Raw genomic sequence first — 3,455 nt, 5'->3', positions numbered from 1 at the left:
GGGCTTCTCACTGTTGTGGCCTCTCCCATTGCGGAGCACAGGCTCCGGACGCGCAGGCTCAGCGGCCATGGCTCACGGGCCCAGCCGTTCCGCGGCATGTGGGATCTTCCTGGATTGGGGCACGAACCCGTGTCCCCTGCATCGGCAGGCGGACTCTTAACCACTGTGCCACCAGGGAAGCCAGGATTTTATTACTTTTAGAAATTAGTGTAAACTTTAGATTTCCCCCCAGAAGGATGCTCATGTGTACACAACTGTGCATACATTCATAGATCCCCAAGCCTCTCAACAAAAATATGGACTCTGAGGAAAAATCACTGCTCTGGATAAAATCTTCAGAAAATAATAAGATACCGTGATCTGAGATTTTAGCAAATGGATTTTTAATATCAGTCCTTTTCCCTCAGTCTCAATACCTCAATCTCCCGTACCTATGCATCCTATGCATTTGCATAGTATTGCTATCTTCATATAGTTATTAATCAGCATGCTTTTTAAGGTTATTTTAAATTACTGATGCACATTAGTCATTTGAAGTATGAATGTTGATGAATCTACGGTAAGGCATTTTGATAAAATCAAATCGTAAGCAATTTAACTGTGGATGCTGTGTCTAATTCTTTTTTTTTTTTTTTTGCTTTGCTTTTTGCTTCTCTTCTGATGCCATATATTGCAGACATTCAATGTTTGTTTGATGATTTAAAAAAAGTAAGACAATGGATTATTCCTGTAGAGGTCCTGAGCTTCTACACAGGTGGCATAAGGCTAGCCCTTGCCACAAGTACCCTTTCCTCCCTGCCCCTGACTGTGATTTAGTGACCTTCAAACACACCCAGAAAATCTTCTTGTGCCTTTTGCTTATGTACTCCACCTTGACCCCCAATAAAGGCACTTGCCCATGGGTCCTCTTTCTCTCTCGGCACCCCCAGCTGCTTGGTTGAGCTGGCCCCATTGATGCTCCCACTACATGACTCCCTCATGGCATGCAGTGCCTCTCTTTAGAAGCTGTGAATATAATAAACTTTGTTTTCCTGAACCTTGTCCCCTCTTGTGGCCACACCTGACTAACCATCTCATGAAAGAATGCAAAACACACTCAAATGGTTTCACAAAATGTTTATCCACTGCACCTAACGACATAGCAAGTGAAGACCTGGCACTAACATGGAATCCTGATTGGTCCCAAGCCTCATAGAGGCCATGAGTGAGTAACAAGGTAAGACACACAAAACCTTTTGGCACTTGAGCTGCTGAGGTCTCTCGCAGCTTTCTGAGCATCCGCTCTACCTCCAAACCTTAGGCACAGCCCAGCATTATCTCTATCACCTCCCGTGTCCTCCTAGATAAAAACCTAGATATGCACAAGAAAAACTAACTCGAGAATGGAAAAAAAATGTGTAAAAGACACAAGCAGGAGTCAAAGAAAACAGTTATCTAAAATATTTTTCAGCTCACATTCCCTCTAAAACTCAAGGGATGAAATAAGGATAACAACTGGCATTGCAGCCTAAAGAAAGTTGTTCCTCTAGGATGCATTAATCATTGAAACCAGAGATGGAAGTGACTGCATAGGCCATTTATTCCTTCCTCAAGGCAAGCCAGAAACATACCTTATAGTTTCCTCCCGAAGTACGTACAGCATTTATCATACCCTGAATAGAGCCATATACCACAATAATTCATATTTTATGGTCAAGACAGAGGTTAAGAGTTTGATGAATAAGCTATACTTAGCATGCTTCATTAGAACCTACTTTAAATTTTTTTTTTAACAATTGAGCATTACAAGGAAGGAAAATTTTATGGGATGTATGATGGTTGAGTTTTCCACTAATAGTAAGGCCTCTGAGATCCCTTCAAACATCATTGCCAGGTGTAGTTAAATGGCAACTGAGAGTTAAATGAAAGCATATATTCCATTTTAATAAAAGTGAGTCTTTTCATTGGTATAGTGTTTCACAGACTGCAAAATTTAATGCATCTAATTTTGATATCATACTTTATAAGATGTAGCATGCATTATCCTCACTTCCTCACTTACAGATGAGGAAACAGGCCCCAGAGATACTAGATTACTAGTTAGAAGTCTTATAGATTGTTAGTGGCAAAATCATCAGATCATTCATTCATTTTTAAAACGTGTAAGTTCAAAATATACACTAGGAATAATAGTGGGAACCAGGGATACAAAGATGAGGAAGACACAGTCTTTGCTTCCAGGAGTTCCAAGTCCACCAAGAAGCATGCAAGGAACACACATAAGATTCTAAAGATAGACTACACTATATCCCCAAGAAGGCCTCCAAAATAGCATGGGGACTCACAGGAGGGAGGGATCAATATGAGAGATTAGTTGAGTTGATTTTCTACTTATAGTGAACTTGCTAAGGGTAGAAAATAGAACTTATTCATTCTTTTTTATTTATGTATTTTTGTATTTATTTATTTATTTTTGGCTGCATTGGTTCTTCGATGCTGCACGCGGGCTTTCTCTAGCTGCGGCACACGGGGGCTACTCTTTGTTATGGTGCGTGGGCTTCTCACTGCGGTGGCTTCTCTTGTTGCGGAGCACAGGCTCTAGGCACCCGGGCTTCAGTAGTTGTGGCATGTGGGCTCAGTAGTTGTGGCTCGTGGGCTCTAGAGCGCAGGCTCAGTAGTTGTGGTGCACGGGCTTAGTTGCTCCATGGCATGTGGGATCTTCCTGGACCAGGGCTTGAACCCGTGTCCCCTGCTCTGGCAGGTGGATTCTTAACCACTGTGCCACCAGGGAGGTCCAAGGACTTATTCATTCTTGTTTCTCCTCAGAGTCTAGAACATCCTGTAGGTGTTGGATGGATGAAATAAATAAAATGAACACATTAAGCTGTCTGTTCCCTGTATTTCCTTTATGTGATACAGCTAAAATGATTACTGTACACTCTAGGATTAAGGAACAGAACAAAAACTCACTAGACTGTGGAGAAATGAGAAAGGTAACTATGGTTGCATTAGACATTTCTTAAAGGTATATTCAGCCTTTTAATCCCTTTCCATGTAATGACTCAGCATTTGTGTATCGATGCCCATAGTAACTGGCACCACAGAAATTTGCCTTACAGTTTATCGCTGTAAGGCATTATGTGTTATGGGGATGTTTGCAAGGCACTGACAGAATATTTAAATAGTTTTTATTGGGTCTGTAGCATGATTGCGTCTACAAATGATTACGTAGCTCATTTAATCCACAAACCTGAGTTCAAAAAGGGGTGATTTCGGGGCTTCCCTGGTGGCGCAGTGGTTGAGAGTCTGCCTGCCAATGCAGGGGACACAGGTTTGTGCCGCGGTCCGGGCGGATCCCACATGCCGCGGAGCGGCTGGGCCCGTGAGCCATGGCAGCTGGGCCTGCGTGTCCGGAGCCTGTGCTCCGCAACGGGAGAGGCCACAACGGTGAGAGGCCCGTGTACCGCAAAAAAAAA

The 3,455-nt window shown here is 42.9% G+C and overlaps 1 protein-coding gene across 1 annotated transcript in view; it reads right to left on the bottom strand.

The window, feature by feature from the left end:
• The window catches only part of P3H2 (prolyl 3-hydroxylase 2), a 161,662-nt gene that overhangs the window by 85,311 nt on the left and 72,896 nt on the right, over window positions 1-3,455 (bottom strand). The window lies entirely within an intron of this gene.

The sequence above is a fragment of the Lipotes vexillifer genome, unplaced genomic scaffold, assembly GCF_000442215.2.
Source record: "Lipotes vexillifer unplaced genomic scaffold, Lipotes_vexillifer_v1.1 scaffold1264, whole genome shotgun sequence".
Lineage (NCBI taxonomy): Eukaryota > Metazoa > Chordata > Mammalia > Artiodactyla > Lipotidae > Lipotes > Lipotes vexillifer.
This window is presented reverse-complemented; position numbering and strand designations above follow the sequence as displayed.